This window comes from Silene latifolia, chromosome 10, assembly GCF_048544455.1.
Source record: "Silene latifolia isolate original U9 population chromosome 10, ASM4854445v1, whole genome shotgun sequence".
In the NCBI taxonomy this organism is placed as follows: Eukaryota; Viridiplantae; Streptophyta; class Magnoliopsida; order Caryophyllales; family Caryophyllaceae; genus Silene; species Silene latifolia.
In genome coordinates, this window is record NC_133535.1 from 106,831,552 (window position 1) to 106,837,998 (window position 6,447).

At 30.5% G+C, this 6,447-nt stretch overlaps 1 long non-coding RNA gene across 2 annotated transcripts; it reads left to right on the forward strand.

The window, feature by feature from the left end:
* Positions 1-1,250, forward strand: LOC141609114 (uncharacterized). 2 transcript variants are annotated; one of them, XR_012527220.1, is made up of 3 exons: positions 1-67; positions 454-950; positions 1,212-1,250. It is a non-coding gene; the product is annotated as an uncharacterized LOC141609114 (long non-coding RNA). The 2 variants fall into 2 exon arrangements; XR_012527219.1 differs by lacking the exon at positions 1-67 and having other exon boundaries at positions 84-950.
* Positions 1,251-6,447: the final 5,197 nt, after the last annotated feature.

Here is a 6,447-nt window from a genome sequence, read left to right on the forward strand (position 1 = left end):
AGAGAGAGAGAGAGCGTGATGATTCTTGAGGATTCAACAATAATTTTTTGCTTTGCATCAATTGTTTGTAAGAACTTCTGATATTTTAGTGTTGAAGTAGTCCTAAACTTTCAGTGCTAAATGCCTTTTCTTGTTTGCATGATTTATACTGTTGAAATTTGTGTGCATATGTTCTTTTGTTTACTGCTGCACATGACCAATTTTTTTTTCCTCTTTTCCTATACTTGTTTGTTGAATCCAAGTAGGAGTACATCACAAGTGATAAGATGGGTTTTGTACACAATAAGACAGTCGATTTAATGATTTCCGAAGAGCTAAAGTTGGTATTTTCTGGGGCATAATACATTTATATGTGTCGTGCTTGATCATTCTTATATCGAGTTATTTACAGCGATTTGACCCGAGTATAGAAGAGGGAGTTGATGAAACCAAGTAAAGCTTGGTGAATGGCAGCATGCATAAGCTTGTAAAGATTGCTGGCCTGAAACCATATGCTTTCAAGTTATGAGTTTCGAGTTCGATGTCGGAATCGAAGTGAAGCACGAAGAGGCGGAGCAGGTAGTAAAATCAGAACAGTCGGAGAGCAGGCAGGAGAGCCGCCCAAGACGCAGGAGAGCCGCCCACTGGTCGCCTACCCCTAGGCTAGCCGCCTGGTGTACTGAAGTAGCAGCTCTCGGACGCACTGTCTATGACTTTGGTTTATGGGCTTGGCTTGGCTTTAGTCGTTTGCGTTGGGTTGCTGGTATTTACTTTAGCAAAGTACTAAAGCCTTTCTATCAATCATTGGTTTCTATTAGAAAAACATTATTATATTAGTTTATTAGGGAAGTCTATTATTATTATCATGAATGATATTAGTCGAAGAGCAGACGACTAGTCATTCGTTATTCATTCTATCAGTCAATAAATTGTAATTTTGGGGGAGAACTCAAGAACCCTATTTTTATTCAGTCCGTTTTTCTTAAGACCATTGCTTTTGGTCTGAAATAAGACGGGTAACATGTCATCATTTTACAGTAAAATGTTGTTATTTTCTGATAACATGTTACCATTATTGTTCACATCATTTTCAGGGTAAAAAATAACACCTCTAGTCATACCATTTTGTGAATTAATTGGTTACATTTTTTTAAAAAATTGCAACATTTTATCCGTCTGACAAATAAGACCAAAAGTGTCCGTCTGAAACAAGAATTTGTGATTTTTATTAGTCTTATGCAAATTATGAGGAACTAATCCTCTCCTCTCGATTCAAGGTGCTTTGAAGCTACGAGTTTATCAATTGTGAGACCGTCTTAATCCTTTACTTTATACTTGTGTATTATTTATTCTCCGTTCTTAATATATGATTGTTGTATGTTTAATTTATTTGGCCAATTAATTATTTCATCCTTCAATCTATTGCAATTCTATATGTTTGAATCTGTAATTGTTCAATTCATTAGATAAAGTTGCAACCTTTAATCCAATTATTTGTATGCGTTTCATCGTAGTTGGGTAAAAGGGGGAATAAATATATAATTCGAACCGATAACCGCGTGTGTTAAAGGTCGTTATTTCCATTGATTGTTCTATTCGTTCATGCTGCTAATGAATTAAATCTAGACGCTTGGATTAGATTGTTCATTAATTAGGTTGCTTGGTCTCGCGTTTCGAACTGAGTAATATTATCTAAGGAGCATTTAAAACTCTTGTATGTTTTACAACGGGATACTCAAGTGATAAATTAGGATTAGCGGTCGACGATCAATTGTTAACTAGTAGTGGATAAACCTTAACTCGGGACCTTTTAGCCATCTGAATTCATCTCATTTACTTATTGCTTCTTCGTATTAGTTCATTAGTTATAATCAATCTCAAAACCCCCCATATTATTGTTACTCTTTACTCTTTACTTTTTACACATTAATTACATCGCCTTCTCTGTGGATTCGACACCCGACTTACCTCTACTATATAGTTAAGGTAATAGGACTTTATTACTTATTTTTGGGAGCATACGACTTCAGCTCACCAACAAGTATATCACAAAGAGGGAGGAAAAAAAATTAAGAAATAGAACTTTGAAAATGAAGAAAAGAAAAAAATGGAGAAATTAAAGAACAATGAAAATTTAAAAGGAAGAAGAAGATCTGGGAAGTTATAAGATTCAGAAAGAAGAAAAAAAAATGGGGCCCACAACATTATCACGTGAAAGCTTGTCGGCTGTATCAGATGAAAACTAGGTCAAGTTCATTGCAAGATAAATGAGATAATATTTCAGATTTTTCTGAGTTAAACGTTAGTATGAATCAATCAATACATATATATAAAGCAGAAACTTTTCGAGCGATATTAGAGAGTCCAATTTTTTTAGAAATCCTATAATTTAAAGAAAAATTTAATAAATTATCCTAATAAGAGTAGATTTCTATAAAAAATATTAAATTTATAAAATTATCCTAATAAGACTAGATTTCTTAAAAAAAATAAATTTTATTTAATTTTATATCCTAATATAAGTAGATTGAATTTATTAAATCACACACATATATGTAGATTTTAGTGATTATAAATTTATATGTAATTATGAGTAACAACTTCTCATTTTATCTTAAGTTGAAAATGAACTAAAATGTCATTTGATGTATCCTAATAAAAGTAGATTTATAAAAAAAACAAAAAAAAATTATCCTTATAAAAGTAAATTTCTTAAGAACAAAGCAAATTTTATTTAATTTTATCCTAATATAAGTAGAAAATAAATGAACTAAAGTGTTATAGGAGGCGGTTTAGTACTTTATATTCCACGAGTATTTGTGATATAGGCATAGTGTTTTCCGAGTGGTAAAGCAAGGACCAGTAGTTGTATCAATAGGACCCACATTATCATTATCATATACGGAGTACTATAAAATGCAATTGTTCCTTCAAATTAAAGTACCAAATATATATTGATGAAAACAGTGTGTAAATGAGTAATAATGTATGACGACAATTGTTCTTTTTTAGAGTCTACAAAAATGAGTATTAGCTTGAAATAATTTCGTATATCTAGGTTATAGGTACAAGATTCATGTTAATAATTACATACTAAAGTTTAGTTCATTTAAAAAATTACACAAATTCTCAATTAAGATGGACATTATCCATCTTAAGCTTAAAACGGGTCAAATATTCAAATATATACCAAATCACAAGACAAATTGCCTAGAAAATGTCAAATTTTTTGTCTTTATTACCACTATGTGGTAGTCTTTGACCCGTTTTAAGATTTAAGACGGATATTCCATCTTAAACAAGACGTACTTTTTCAATCTTAAATATTCCGTAAGTAATCGTATGGTGACACAAATTTTTATCTGGTCTTGAACTACTATAATATGATGGCTTGAGCTTCAAAATTAATTTTCACTAGAACGTCCAAAGAAAATCAAATAGTTACCTTATCTAAGCAATAAAAAATTAGAGTATACTTAGTGTAAGATAATAGTTATTCATTCCATTTTTATTGTTTTATTTTCATTTTGAAAAATTTAAGAAATATAGGTGATATTACTACTCTATCCCTTAATTAAGAAGAAGGGGGAGAATGTCATCTTAATAGAATGAGTAATAGTATAAGATTAGGGGTAATAGTAATAATCCATCGATTTTATCATTATCAGAGGATGGTTGATTTGGGATAAATTTTGGAGAAAAAAGGTCAATAAAAATAGAATGAGTGGATTATTTAATGCTCCGTATGAGACTATAGTGACGTTTATGTGCATAACATCCCACTTTTGCCGACCATTTTCAAGTTATGTTAGCAAATCTAATATCTGCAAACTACTTAAACATAAAAGACCGTATAAAACTATAAATAAATACCCCGTATATGAGTTTGGGTAGAGGTATGATTTTGAAGTGCCCTAACCATGTTAGACGTTGATCTGATCCTACTACTAAGTCAGGACTTATTACTACTACGTATATAATTTAGTTTAAGTACGTATATAATTTAGTTTAAGTGGACTATAATACAAATTTGACTCCTAATTCTATAAATAATCTTTTATTACATTATTGATGTATACCAATAAGGTAATTATATTAGTGCATTGAAATAGTATACCAAATGCACAATTCGCTTAAAATTTCGAAAGATAAACTATTAAGTACGGTGTATATAATAGAAGAGGAGAATCAGAGTGAGTCCTAATGTTTAAAAGAATTGATACGATTCAATAATTTTCGGCCACCCTTAAATTTGTAACCCAAAATAATATATTCAGCAAGTCACAGAAAAAAAAATCAGCATTTGGCAGGGTATAACAAAATTTTGGTAAATAATTAAGATAGTAGGGGAAAAATGTTTAAATACAAAGTACTTTAGTTTATTGGAAACGAGAGAAGTGTTTAATAATTTTTTGACAAAAAAACGCTTACAAAAGCAAAGTCAAAATCAAAACCAATTAGACATTGTATATTTTGTAAAAAAAAATGGGCATATAGCCAAACAGAGCTGTATAATGATGGTGGTAAATATTATTAGTAGATTAATACAAAGCAACATATGTATATACTCCATAATTGTGATGAATATAATAAATAAGCAATTGGTCATAATAAATGTTATTTATTGTAAATATAAGAATAGTTAGCACTACAATAAGAAAATCACTTTTATTAGAAAGCAAACTCTATTAAAAGTGTTCAATTATATCAGTGCATTTGTTTTGGTTGGAGTGAATGTAAATGGCGATTTATTAGGCCGGTATTAAATTATACATCGTGTCAACTATGGGCGTTAAGACATACATAAAGCTAATATTTACATCTTCATAACTCTTGAGGCAGTTATGGTTTCCACCATCGTTCATGCCCTTTCTCCATATGACATCCTTGTTTTTAAATGAGTCATTTTTTACTTTCATTATGCGCGACTTTGACTAGGTATTTGAGTTGGACTCGGCAAGACGAAATTTGGTCTTGAAAATTTCACAATAAAGTACATACACAATGAAGTTAATATAAATCATATTGCCAATTAACTAATCCTATAATCAAATTTTTTAATAAAACTAATATAGATCTAATCGGATTTACAAGTAATACCTACTATCTATCCTAAACTCTAAAAAATTAAACATTTACTCCCTCCCTGGTCAATAGTTTACACTATCCCTTTTTGAGTGTTTCAGTCAATAATTTACGTTTCTGTTTTAGGTATGTTTTATACTCTCTACTTTATCTTTTAGAAATATAAAATCAATTCCCCTCTCTTTGTACCTTGGTCTTTATGTATATATTTTCTCCGTCCCGATCAATTGTTATCTATTACTTTTGGCATAAAGATTAAGGAAATAAATATGATTAAATTTGACCACATGCACATGAGCCACAAAAGGTTGCCAAAAATGGAAATAGATAACTATTCAATGATACACCCAAAAATATAAATAGATAACTATTGACCGGGACGGAGAGAGTATATGAACCATATGTAAACATTTTATTGAGACAGATGGAGTATTTAGTTATTGGAGAAGTTAGTAATTTTCTAAGATATAAAGATACATCTATATAATAGACATGCAACTTTAATGACTCATATCTTCATAGATGTACACGGGGATAATGATGGGTTCTCAGATACAAAAATATATTTCGTGTTTAACCGGAGACAATATCCATTGAGGTCATGCTACGCCATGACGATAAATAGAGGTAAGAGGCAGTCACTTAATCATGTTGAAATTTATATAAACTCAGATATTAGTCATGGTTAGCTTTAAGTAACAACGTAAAAAAACAACACCACCAAGGGATGAATGCTCTACATTGTTGATAGGGAACAAGTATACCAATGCCACACGAAAGATATTGTTTACATGAAGCTCATAGGAAATAATCAGTCTTAATTGTAAATTATGAAAACAAATTCTATTGGTTAAAGATATAAAAATTCTACAAACATGCTACATATATGATCGAGATACCTGTTGTTTTGCGTACCCTCATTTAGCTTTTACACCGTCTTATGCTTACAGAGTCAAATATATGGGTAGATATTGTAGGTTAATCTAATTTCCGAAGCACATAAAGGTTAGTTTCAATTATCACATGTTTATTTTGGTAGAATTAAACCACATTTGGCAATACCGTTTTATGTTAACTAAAAACTGATGGTAACTACAACAATAAAAATAGGTAACTACATAATTGAATAATACAACGGTCTCTTTGGATGTTATGCAAGTGATATAATTAATACCAAAGAGAGTAACTTTTACGTTATAGAGACTGAAGATCCAGCAGTAATCAACTAAATCAACCAGAAGTTTTATGCGTTCCAATTTTTAACATATTTGGACTTTTTTTTATATTTATTTAGTTAGTTGACTTCGCTGCAAACATGGCAATGTAAACCAACGTTTACAATATGTTGTTCAAAAAATTCTTGGAACATTCAACATGCACATT